Source organism: Abramis brama, assembly GCF_963993115.1.
Source record: "Abramis brama genome assembly, chromosome: 14".
Classification (NCBI taxonomy): Eukaryota; Metazoa; Chordata; class Actinopteri; order Cypriniformes; family Leuciscidae; genus Abramis; species Abramis brama.
The window spans coordinates 35,233,472-35,246,694 of record NC_139976.1 but is presented as its reverse complement, the minus strand read 5'-3'; positions in this window follow the sequence as shown (position 1 = coordinate 35,246,694).

The following is a 13,223-nucleotide window of genomic DNA, read 5'->3' as shown; positions in this document are numbered from 1 at the left end:
GTTCTGTTGAACCTTTCCGCAATGCCATTGCCCATGGGATGATACGGAGTCGTATGGGATTTATGCACACCTGCCATCTCCAGTAGATCTTTAAGAAGCCGGCTCTCAAAGTTAGCTCCTTGATCTGAATGGATTCTTTTCGGGAACCCATAGATGCAGAAAAATTTATCCCAAAGACATCGGGCAACTTGCTTTGCAGACTGGTTCCGACAGGGGAAAGCGAGAGCTAGCTTCGAGAAATGGTCTGTGACAACAAGAACATCAGTAGTCTTCTTGTCACCCAATTCCGCTGTCCAAAAATCGATGCAAATCAGTTCCATGGGAGCTGAGGTGCGGATATTCTCAAGGGGAGCTCGGGCGTCTGGCTCAGGAGTTTTCCCTAAGATACATCTCTGACAGTGCTTCACGTAACTCACAATATCTCTCTGCATGCCTGTCCAAAAAAATCGTTCACTGGCCAGAGAGAGTGTTCTTGTGCGGCCCTGGTGACCAGCTATATCATGAACTCCATGAAGCACTTGTTGTTTCAAAGCTTCTGGGGTGACAAACTGAAAGATCTTCCTGTCCATGTGGCGGTCCCTCTTCACTCTGTAGAGGAGTCCATTGCGCACCCTCAACTTCTTCCAGTGTTTCAACAGCCTGAGTACAGGGCTCGGCTCACCTGCTCTCTCGCGACCATTTGGCTTCCTACGCCGCTGTACATACAAGAGGACTCTGCTGACTACAGCATCTTGCTGTTGTAGATTGTGCAATTGGCTGAGTGGAATGGCAATGGATGGATCTTCCCCAGGCAGTTGCAGTGACTCAGGGCCTGTGCAAAACAGCTGAGAGACTCCCCCAGTGCGATGGGCATCCATGACTGCCGACACCTCCTCAGCACTGATCACACCTCCAAAAGGCAAACAGGGATCCGGTTCGGGACTCAGGACTTCATCAACATGGTCATCGGTAGTCTGAACAGCTTGACAATTGGTGGTCATTCGAAAAGCATCTTGCACTGTGCCGGTGACAACTCCATTGACTTCATTCAACAGAGACAAGTAAGGCTGTTTCATCAGACGATGACTTACACAGGACTGAACAAAAGGTTCACGGCTTAGGGCATCAGCAACGGTATTCTTCGGTCCTGGGACATACTTCAGATCAAAGTCATATGCCGCTAGTTTCGCCACCCATCTTTGTTCACATGCATCCAACCTGGGTTTCGTTAGGATGTATGTCAAGGGGTTGTTGTCAGACCATGCAGTGAAGTGCACACCTTTTAGCCAGTGGGAAAACTTATCACATATAGCCCACTTCAAGGCAAGGAATTCTAATCGATGCGCTGGGTAGTTCAATTGGGCACGTGACAGTGTTTTGCTAGCAAAGGCCACTGGCCTTGCAACCTCTTCACCAGGCTGAAGCTGGGAGATGACCGCGCCAATCCCATCAAACGAAGCGTCTACTGCCAGGATGAACGGCTTTCCGAAGTCAGGATGGGCTAACGTAACAGTGTGTAATAGATCATGCTTTAAAGTGTCAAAGGAATCCTGACACTCGGGGGTCCAGTCTTCTGGCGTGAGCTTCACAGGACTGCAGGACTTTTTCTTAGGTCTTCTTCCTCTCTGAGCTTCCCCCCCATTGTTTTGTTCTGAGAGAAGCTTGAAAAGAGGTCTGGCCTTAGCAGAACACCCTGCAATGAAATGTTGATAGTATAGCACCATCCCTAAAAAGGACAGAATCTTCTTCTGCGAAGGAGAGACCCCGTCACTGTCCATCAGATCAGACACCTGTATCTGGCCAATGGCTTCAACCTTTCCAGGGTCTGTCTGCACTCCCGACTCAGTGATGACATGGCCAAGAAACCTTACTGTTCTCCGCAGAAAGTAGCACTTTTTCGGAGCCAACTTGAGGTTGTTGTTCTTCAACCGAGAGAAAACCATCTCCAAACGCTCAAGTGCTAGCTGTTCAGTAGGAGCGAAGACCATGAGGTCATCCAGGTAACATAGGAGACTGGTGAAATTCTCATCTCCGAAAATGGAAAGCATCATTCGCATGAATGTAGCTGGGCTGTTTGACAGACCTTGAGGCATCCGGTTATATTCATGCAGACCAAAGGGGGAAGAGAAAGCAGTGTACTTCCTATGGTCTTCATGTAAAGGCACATTGTAAAACCCAGAGGTCAGGTCCATGGTGGAAAAGTAGACATTTCCACCAAGTGCAGCGAGAGCATCGGCCTGGTGAGGCAGTGGGTGTGCGTCCTTAACTGTCCTTGCATTAAGCCATCTAAAGTCCGTACAGATGCGCAGGTCTCCATTTTTCTTCCACACAAGAACCAGTGGCGACGCATACTCACTGTTGGATTTACTAATAATGCCTCTTTCTTCCATATCATTGAGAGCTGTTCTTAGCTTTTCATAGTGATTTGGGGGCACTCTGCGGTAAGGCAGGCGGAATGGCTTTTCATCCACCAAATGTATCTTGTGCACAAAGTCAGATGCCTCTCCACAGTCCAACTTGTGCCGCGAAAAGATTGTCTCATATCTCTCAATGATCTGCAAAAGCTTGTCTGTCCACAGATCAGAGACTTCACACGCATCCAGATCCAGGTCATGTAGACCAAGCTCATCCAATGCTCTCTTAATATCTCCTCTGGACCTTGTCGTAGAAGCACCTGTCACAGCTTGAGAGAAAACTTGAACGCTGTCCGGCTGAGATAAGTCTTCGGCCGCGATGCAGGGAGACACATCTGCTAATTTTGTGTTTCTCTTTAACACTACCAGCTCAGCGGTGGGGTTCATGATCTTCACTGGCAGCCATCTGTCGCCCCACAGCGGTGTAACAACTCTACCAACCAAAACCTTTCTTGGCCTGCATCTTGATTGAGTTGGTTCTACAACCACTGTGCTCCCTGCTGATATAGGTGCCGATGCAGGCAGTTTGCCCCACACAAGATGCTCACTCTCTGGTTGTAAAGTCACACACTGTTGCAGCTTCAGCGTACCAACCTTGACAGGTACTGTGTCACCTCTCCATTTCTCCATATTTGAAAGAACAGAGAAGAAGTGATGACAATCCTCATCAATGCCACCACTGGGTTCAGACATCAACCGCCAATAGCTGTCAGCCTTTCTCATGAAATGAAGGATCTTCTTAATAGCATTACTACCCAATATCACTTCATCAGTCTGGCCAGGCACCACAAGCATTGGGATGACCATCTTGCAATCATACACCACCACATCCACATCATATATAGCTTTAGGTGTGACTTGATGACCGCCACATCCGACAATGATGACCCCATCAGCAGAATATTTTCTCAGGCCTGAGTTATGCTGCAAGAGGCGTGCTTCTGCTGCTTCGCTCAGTGTGCATGCCATGGAACCACTATCTATCATTGCTTTCAGAGTCATGTTCGCTGCTGAGATAGTGGTATAGAACAAACTATCAGACCTCTGTATTTTATGTAGGCCTTGAAATACAACGGTTATGCTTGGGGGCACTTTGGAACTGAATGACTGGTATAGTGACTCAAAATCATCTGTTTCGTCAGTAGGAGGCTCACAAACAGGGTCTGCACTGTCCTCCTCTTGATGCAGACCCATCAGTTTCCCGACTGAGCGGACATCTGTGCTGGGCAGTTGCGTCTAGAGTGGTCAGGTGAATGACACAGGAAGCAGAGTTTCCTGTCACGACAGTGAGTCAAGGCAGAATGTGCAGCATCACCACATACAGCACATGGCATGCTATTCAGACCCTCAATCCTGGGAAGTCTAGGCTTAGACACCCTGTTTGACATGGCCTGGGCAGGAGTAGCTCTCTGAAGTAGAATTTTTTCTAACATTGTGATGACGCGGTCAAGAGCAGGGGACTCAGTCAAGTTGGCTGCATGAAGGTCTTGTCTGTCAGGTGAAGACACACCAGTACACTGCATTTCAACCTTGTTCACGTGAACCTTCTCATTGAGTCTCTTATCCACAGCAGAGGCAGTGCCCTTAGAGCGAATCTCAGTGTGATATTCATCTAGCACATCTTGGACCTCTTCAACAGACCACTTATCTATTGTCTTTGACCTGAACGTCAAGGCAAGTTCTCTAGATGGACAATTTTTGATAAACATGCGCGTCACTTCCAGGGCGGGGGAGTCTAGTGTTTTACCCTGTTCTTTAAGCCTGTCAGTAGCAACATCCGCAGTCTGATGGAGCCGTAGCCAGTAGTCATATGCACCCTCATCACTCTTTGGCAGTGTAGTGTAAAAGTCTGCTAGGGGGAGGGGTGAACAGGGGACAGCAGCAAAATGTTTACGTAGAATACCATAGATGGCCTCCGGGTTCTCAATTACTTTAATTCCACTGTTCCTCATCCCAAACCTCACAACATCTTTTGCTTTGCCTCTGAGATGCGTGAGTATTTCTTCTGCCTGTTGCTCTGCTCTGATATTTATTTTCTTTATGTAACTCCTCATTAAGTCTTCCCACTCACGAACATTCACTGTGTCTGTGCTATCCCCTCTGAAGGTTGGATGCTCCTTCACCTTCCTGTGAGGTACCAGTTGGACTTGAGACAAGTCCAGACTCTGTGTGGATGTGTTAGTGGGTGCGCTGAGCATGTGTGCTGTGCTAGGCGTGGACACTGCTTGTGTTGGGCTGAGGCGTGCGATAACGCTATCTGCCAGCTGCTGACCAACATTCCTTATTATGTCACTCATTTGACTCACTATGTCAGGTAACAGGGGGGTAGAAATTGGGGTGGACGTATCAACAACTTGTGCGTGTGGTGCATGCTCAGTGTGGTGATTCTGGGAAGGAAATCCGACCCCACTAGCTATAGGGGCCGCTGCAGCAATCTGACTATCCCCCACGACATGAACGTCACCTCCCTGACCAGGACTATCAAAATCCAAAAAAATCGGAGTCCCCCTCCCCCTACCAATGCCTTCACCAAAAGGTGTGCTGATATACCCTTGTCTGTAGCTCATATTGGCGTATTATGCAGCATCAAACAATCAGTAACACAGTGTCAGCCAATCAGTAACAACAAACTGCATGAAATATAGTCAGAAAAGACTAGCAAAGAAAAATGTATCAGTATATAAAAGCAACTGAGGCCTATACTAATGTGCGAAACGATATGCTGTCCACCTGACAGCGTGATGAAGCCGTCCAGTAGAATGGTCCCAGGTCGGGGTGAAGATCCAACTTCAAATCGTGAGTCACGGCACCAATGTGACGGGTCACTCCATCCTACTGTTGCTGCTACACATCACCACGGACAACCACTTGGATCAGGTTTCTTTATTGCTGGAACACAGTATGACAGTGTTGAATCGTGGGTTCAGCAAATAGATCTCGGGACAACAATCCATTATATCTTTATCTCAGTGTGGGTAAGTGCAACGCAAATCCCACAGTCACACTGAATCAAACTGCCCCTAGATGGCGTAGTTGCATCACTTTTAATATAATTTAACTAGCAACTCTTTTTACTCCGTTACATATATATGTGTATATATGTATATATGTGACAAAACTCCTGCCTAGTGAAAACTAAGTACAGACAAAAATACTCTGACAATGATTCACACACAGAGCGCTTGCTGAAGGCACAGAAGCTAGCGCGGTTATGATTCAGGGGTGCTTTATAGTTTCCTGGTCGATGACGTCACCCGCCTATAATGTTCCGTCTCGCCATTGGACTGATTCCATACGTGCTTCATGACGCACTCACGAAGGGGCGTTCCCGCAGCGTTTCGACGCAGCTTGAGTTCGCTTGAAAGGGAAATAGGATAAATTCTTTCCTAGATACTGGAAATTAGTATCTAAAAAATAAAATCATAGTAATTAAATAAATTACCATCATTGTCATCTGGTTCTTCCTACAAACTTTGTGCACACACATGCAGTGCCATCTGTGCATGTGTTTCCAGTAGCATGTGCATACACCCATAGTTTACAGACACACACTCAAACACTTCATTCCTTTCTGGCTAACTGGAAAACACACAAACCGTAACAAACATACACCAAACTCATTTACTCATAAGGTTCTAATAACGTTCATCAACTAACGTGTTCATTTTCGTCTCATTTAAAAGTGTTTGCAGAGTAAATGATCACTATCTTTTGCCATATATCTTGTGATCCTGTATAGACACTAACAATATTTTCCTCTCAGACCTGGGCCTGAGTCTGAGCCTTTTCATTAGACTTCTTGCCAGATCTATCTAAAGTTAGTGTGACGTGTTATAGTATAGTATAGTTTAAAAAATGAAGATTGTTTACGTATAAAGCATATACATATGTAAATGTATGGGTAAATTTTTTCCAGTGCGTGACTGGACCACAGAAAGTTATGACTGTCCTTTTCATGACTTCCTGTATGTTTTCATACCTTTTTTGCCTTTCAAATTGTGGTTACGTACTCACCATAGTACACTCTCTCTGAACTTATGTTACTCATCACTATAAGATAGTGATGATTAATATAACAGTGAAGATAATTATTACTATTACAATCCATGGAAAGATGACAAGATAAGAAATTTACATTTATAATAGCCAATTTTGCTTAAATTAAGGATTGCAAAAATGAATACACCCTTAATTAAATTCAACAAACATATAATATCCTAGTAGGCCTATGTCCTCCATAAGTGTACTGCTCTGACCCTTCTTGGCAGTGAGTGTACAAGTTCATGGCAAATTGTCACATAAAATTCTGTTTGACTGCAGTCCAGAAGGATGAAGTCCTTAAAGGTACATTGTGTAATATTTAGGAGGATCTGTTGACAGAAATACAATATCATATACATATATGTTTTCAGTGGTGTATAAAGACATACACCACGGGTCCCCTTACATTGAAATGCGCTGACATGTTTCTACAGTGGCCCTAAGCGGACAAACGCGTTTCGTTACTATACCTAATTTCTTTATGTATCTTTGTAAAGAAACCTCATTGCTTAACTGGCTACTCTCTACTGTCTCAGACGATGACATCTTTTCATGTCGGCCACCGTAACTTTTGTTGGTTGCAATTCACAACCTCACCAGTAGATGCCGTTTATAAAGAAGATACTTTATAAAGACAGTACATTACGCATTTACATGCAGGATCCATCTTGGAAAACAGTCTCGACTAATCGAGCCACGAACGCCGTGCTACGTTAGATTTCACAAACGTAATTCCTATCGACCAGCTCACTTAGCACGCCGTTCGTGACTCGATTAGTCGAGACTGTTTTCCAAGATGGCTCCTGCATGTAAACGCGTAATGTACTGTCTTTATAAAGTATCTTCTTATTAAACTGTCTGTACACTTACAAAGTTCTCAATGCTTCGATTTGCATGTAGGGACCCTCATTATGCTACCGTGTTAGTGTGAGGCTATTTTGAGCCTTGTTAGTGGTATTAACTAGCGATTTACTTTTACTTACGCTGTGCCCCATATACTAGTGTTATGAGCTAATCTGTTTTTAAAGATAAAACTCTTTACATTTGGTTTTCATGAAAATGCATCCCAGGGAACGATCGACTCGGTAACCATGTGTTAATTACCCCCAGGTTCATTTTTCACTGGATTTGTCCTTTAAAGAGGGCTCTAAAATCAGGACATAGTAGCGACCGGCTCACCTTTACAACTCTCCGAAATAAGGTTTTAAGGAATTTAAGAAAGTCTAAGGCAGAGTTTTTTATCAGAATTATTAATGAAGCTCAAGGAAATGGGAAACTTATTTGGAGAAATTTTGGTAACACTTTACAATAAGGTTCATTAGTTAACTACATTAGTTAACATTAACTAATAATGAACTGCACTTATACAGCATTTGTTCATCTTTGTTAAAGTTAATTTCAACATTTACTAATACTTTATTAAAATCTTGTTAACATTAGGTAATGCACTGTGAACTAACATGAACAAACAATGAACAGCTTTATTTTGATTAACTAACATTAACAAAGATTAACAAAAACAGTAGTAAATGTATTGCTCATTGTTAGTTCATGTTAGTTAATACATTTACTAATGTTTAATAAAGGAACCTTATTGTAAAGTGTTACCGAAATTTTAATAAATTAACTGGTAGGAATAAACAACAAGGATAACTTTACCTGAACTCAAAGTGAATGGAATCCTGACCCAAGATAATGATATGATAGCAAGTACATTTAATGATTTCTTTATAAATTCAGTCAGGGAGCTGGCTCAAGGTATCCCAACTGAAACTATACCATCTATCCCTATTGATAAAGCTAAACCTATTTTTAAAATAAATGAAATATCTGAATCAGAGGTTATAAAAATTATAACCTCGCTAAAGAATTCAAAAGCAAGGAATTCACATGGTTTGGATACCTCATTTTTAAAATTACACAGGGACGCACTTGCTCGCTCTATTGCACATCTGATCGACCTGTCAGTTAGGCAAATTACTTTTCCAAGCTCCTGGAAAACAGCAGTAGTATCTCCGATCTACAAGTCTGGTGATAAAACAATGGTGTCAAATTATAGACCCATTAGTATTCTATCAGTGATATCCAAGGTGACAGAAAAATGGGTAGCAGAACAGCTGAAAAACCATCTAAACTTGGGCCACACCCCTTTGCACCCAATGCAATTTGGATTCCGCACAAACCACTCTACAGAGACAGCTAACTGTTTCCTCCTTGAAAACATCGTCAAAATTAGATGAGGGTGGTATAGTAGGTGCAGTGTTTCTGGACCTTAAAAAGGCTTTTGACACTGTGAATCACCGGACACTAGCCTGTACATTAATGACTTGCCTTCAGTCTGTCAATCTGTTAATATACAAATGTATGCAGATGATACAGTTCTTTATTTGCATACCAAGAACAAACAACAGGCTGCAACTAAATTAACCGAAGCACTGGTGCATGTTTCTGAATGGCTAAAAATGTCAGATCTGCATCTTAACATTAACAAAACAGTCTGTATGTTCTTTTCTAAGAGGTCCTCAATTGTACAGCAGGCTGATGTTTTTATTGAAGGAGAAAAACTCATGGTTGTGTCCGATTTTAAATACCTTGGTATTATTTTAGATTCTAATTTAACTTTTAAAAAGCATGTTAAAAAGGTGGCTAATACCATCAGATATAATCTGGCTAACTTCAGACACATAAGGCCATATTTAACCACAGAGGCAGCCAAACTTTTTATGCATGCCATGATTTTTTCCCACATATCATATTGTTTTACAAGCTGGTCCCAAGCAAATGTGACAACTCTTAAACCAATAGAAACCCTTTATAAGCAAACTTTAAAAATATTAGATCAAAAACCTATCAGCTATCACCACTGCAATATTATTACTAAATAAAACCAGGGGAGACTGTGTTGTACCGTATAGACGTAGTAAGTTTGGCCAAACAGTCTTCTCAGTACGGGCTTCAAATTATTGGAACTGTCTCCCTACTGAACTCAGAGAGAGCACCAGCTATTTATCATTTAAATTTACACTTAAGAAATGGATTAAAAACACTCAAAACTGCAATCATCAATAGTTGGTTTACCTTATCTTAGGTACTGCCCTTCTTTGTATTGTACTTATTATTAGGGCCCAAGCCCTGAAAGGGCGAAGGCCCTATTGTTTTCGGTAGGATTATTTTTTTCTATTATTTTTTTTTTTTTTTTGACTTTCGGGCACTACTGACTTAACATGCTCGAAAACTCTTGAAACTTTGCACACAGGTCAGAACCCGCGGCCATCAGGGCCGGGCTGAAGCTGGTACCCGGGCGTGGCAGGGGGACTCAACAGCGCCCCCTAGAACACAATCTGAAATCTTGGACACATACAAGAATGTATTAGTATGAGACTCGGTACACATATAGATCTCATCGGGCAGAACAACTTCTGCACTCTATGTTAGTAGCTCCGCCCATCAGGAAGTCGGCTATTATGGGTTGTTTGGAAAACGCTTGCTGTGGAATTTGAAATACTCCTCCTAGAGAATTGCCCTCTTGTGTTCAAAATCAGGTAGGCCTATTGTATCTATATAAAAATATACTAGGTTTGTGTGTCTGGAAAAAAGGTCTTCATGTGTTCAATACTTTTTCCCTGTGTCATTTCACATTATTACACATAACTTAATTTCTGAACTTATTTTTGTTTGTTTATTTGTATGTATGGCTTACTTGGGTTGTTACCAACATCTGGTGAAAATTTCATGTCAATAGCACTGTAAGGCCCGTTATATTGGCCCAATCTGCCGGTCCGCCAATACACGGGGAAGGTTATCACGTGCTCTGTCCTGGCTCATGCAAAGTATTGGTTGGTTAAATTTGCAATACATTTAGTTATGTATTCTCTCGTTTATTTCATCTGACTGTCACACCACGGTCTGTCCAGCAGAGGGAAACTGAGAGCACTTGGCCTTCCACATCTTCCTCCTAATTCTCTGCTCATTATTGGTTCAATGAAATCACCTGTGCCTAGCTAGTTAGTGTTAACCTGTGTATATTTAAAGACTAGCATTTGCTTGTATCTTAGCTCAGTCTTGAAGGTCTCTTGCCTAGCCCATGCTTTTGTGTTTTCCTGAAGGACTTTTTGTCAGACCTTTTATGTTTTGGACTCTTTTTGCCTGCATCATCCAGTGTGGATTTTGTACCTTGCTCAACCCAGCTCTTATGCTGGATCCTTTGTGTTGGCTCTGGAAGAATACTAGTAAAGACTATTTTTTCCCTTCTAACCTGCCTCTTGTGATCTGCCTCAATTATCTGCCAATTGAGTCCACACTGTCCCATAGAACAGTGGTTAAGACCTTGGGTTACAAGCAACACACTCTGGGTTCGAATCCCGGACCTGACAGCAAGACTGAGCCAAATAAGATATGGACCTGGCAGATACTGAACAGATTCACGGAGCCATTAGCAAACAGGGAGTTTTGCTTGGAACACATGAGACACAGCTCCAGAGACTGACAGACGCTGTGAACCAGATTGGGGAGTCGCTGCAACAACTACAAACATGCTTGCCTCGAGAACCTGTGGTACTACCATCACCAGAAACCCCACCATTAACTGCACCAATGCCCCAAGAACCAAAGATTCCAACCCCTCAGCGTTACGGTGGGAAGCCTGGTACCTGCAAGGGCTTCCTGACTCAAGTGTCACTCATTTTTGAACTCCAACCAGCCACCTTTGCTTCAGAGAGGGCTAAGATTGCATACATTATCTCCTTGTTGTGTGATCGTGCACTGGATTGGGCCTCAACCCTCTGGAGACAACAGTCCCCCATCTGCTCTGATCTAAAACTGTTCACAGAGACTATTCAACAAGTGTTTGACCATCCAGTCAGTGGCCGTGAGGCGGCAAGGAGACTATTAGACCTACATCAGGGGCATCAATCTGTGGCCGACTACGCAATTGAGTTTCGTACTCTGGCTTCTGAGAGTAAGTGGGATTCAGAGGCGCTTATTTCAACCTTCTATCGTGGTCTCTCTGAGGGGGTTAAGGATGAATTAGCCAGTAGAGATTGGGGTACAAGCTTGGAGGAACTCATAACTTTGGCTGTCCGAATTGATAACCGTATTCGTGAAAGAAGAAGAGAACGCTGTACTCCCCGAGAAATGCCCATGTTATCATCTCTCAACGTCCCAGAAGTTTCTCATTTAACTCAACAGACAGAGGAAGAGCCTATGCAGCTGGGTAGGACGACTACCTAAGGAGAGAGAGAGACGCATGAGAGAAGGTCTGTGCTTCTATTTCACCTAAGGAGAGAGAGAGACGCATGAGAGAAGGTCTGTGCTTCTATTGTGGTGGCTCTAACCACTTGCGCTCTTCTTGCCCTGAGTTAGCGTTAAAAGCCAAAGCTCGCTAAGGGAAGTGGGGACCTTAGCGAGTGGAACTGCTCAGTTTGACACTCCTCACTCCCGTTTACTGTTGCCAGCTATGCTTACTTGGGGGGATACCAGGGAGAAGACCGTGACTTTGAAAGCATTTGTGGATTCAGGTGCAGCAGATAACTTTTTGGACATTAATTTGGCTAAGAAAATGTGTATCCCCTATGAGACTTGCTCTTCGTTCTGGAAGGTTGAAGCCCTAGATGGCAGACCGATAGGGTCTGGAATAATCAAGTTCAGAACAGTTCCTTTATGCTTGACCATTGATACTAACCATCATGAAACAATTTCTTTTTATCTGATCAAGTCTACCAGAGAACCCCTTATTCTAGGTTACCCCTGGCTGCGGCTTCACGACCCTCAATTCTCCTGGACCTCTGGAACTCTCCTTCGTTGGGGCTCTGCGTGCGAGGATTCTTGTACCTTTCCTGCTTCCACTGTGGTTGGGAGTAAAGAAGTTCTGGCAGCTATTGAGGTGAGTGCCAGTTCCTTGAATAAGCCACAAGATCTAACACTCATGCCCCCTGATTACTATGACTTGAGAGAAGTGTTTAGCAAACAGCGTGCTACTAAGCTACCCCCTCATAGACCATATGATTGTGCTATTGACCTTCTTCCTGGCGCACTCCCACCTAGAGGTCACCTATATTCCCTTTCTGCCCCAGAGACTAAGGCCATGAACGAATATATCCAGGATGCTTTGAGTACTGGTTTTATTCGCCCATCATCTTCACCAGCTAGTGCTGGTTTCTTTTTCGTCCCTAAGAAAGACGGTAGTCTTAGGCCCTGTATAGACTATCGTGGGCTCAATAAAGTGACTGTTAAGAATCGTTACCCTCTCCCACTAATGTCATCGGCTTTTGAACTACTTCAGAAAGCTAAGATCTTTTCGAAGTTAGATCTGCGGAGTGCATACAACTTGGTACGCATAAAGGAGGGAGACGAATGGAAAACAGCCTTCAGTACCCCAACTGGCCACTGGGAATATCAAGTCATGCCTTTTGGGTTAGCTAATGCCCCAGCTGTGTTTCAGGCCTTCATCAATGACGTCTTGAGGGAGATGTTGAATCATTTTGTTTTTGTCTATCTAGACGACATACTGATTTTCTCAGACTCTCTACAGGAACACATTCACCATGTCCAACAGGTTCTGAGGAGGCTTCTTGAGAATGACCTTTTCGTTAAGCTTGAAAAATGTGATTTCCATGTGCCCCAAGTCTCATTCCTAGGCTATGTTGTCTCACAAGAAGGCGTCCAGATGGAACCAACGAAGGTGTCTGCCATCACCACCTGGCCCCAGCCCAAATCACTAAAGCAGGTACAAAGATTTCTTGGTTTTGCCAACTTCTACAGGAAGTTTATTCGCAATTTCAGCACTATTGC